Below are 689 nucleotides of genomic sequence, written 5' to 3'. Positions count from 1 at the left end.
CTTCTCAGGCTTTTTTTTCTCCATCCCCCCCCTCATGTGAGACAGGAAAGCTAGAGGGAGGCTGGAGTTGGATATATCTCTTTCCCCAAGCCAGTTAAGCTCTGGTAAAATAGTTTCCTTTGGGCCGGCCCGGTGGCGCACTGGAGAGTGCGCCACTTGGGAGTGTGGCGGCGCTCCCACCGAGGGTTTGGATCCCATGTGGAGACCGGTTCCCGCTCACTGGCTGAGCGTGGTGTTGGCGCAACACCGAGGGTTGCGATCCCGTTACCGGTCAGTAAAAAAGACAAAAAGGAAAAAAAAATAGTTTCCTTTGTGGGCAGTTCTCGTAAAGAAGAGAATGCTCTGGTGTATGTCAAAATGGCTACTTCCCCCTTCCATGCTGGAAACACGTGAGGAATTTTCCTCTGATCTTCACTACAACAACCTGGTGGGGCTCCTGGAGATAAAACTCTTCAAAGTGTGGGGGTCCCCCTACGACCAGGGCTTCCCTGGGGTTTTTAACTTTCAAGATTGTCTGGGTTGGGCCGGCCCGGTGGCGCACTGCTATAGTGCGCTGCTTGGGAAGCGTGGTGGCGCTCCCGCCGAGGGTTCGGACCCCACATACAGACCAGCCGTTCACTGGCTGAGCGGGGGGCGGGAGCAACACCGAAGGCTGCGATCCCGTGGCCAGTCCCGGCCCAGTCCGGGCG

This window comes from Galeopterus variegatus, unplaced genomic scaffold (genome assembly GCF_000696425.1).
Source record: "Galeopterus variegatus unplaced genomic scaffold, G_variegatus-3.0.2 Scaffold1247, whole genome shotgun sequence".
Taxonomy (NCBI): domain Eukaryota; kingdom Metazoa; phylum Chordata; class Mammalia; order Dermoptera; family Cynocephalidae; genus Galeopterus; species Galeopterus variegatus.
Note: the sequence above shows the minus strand (reverse complement) of the source record.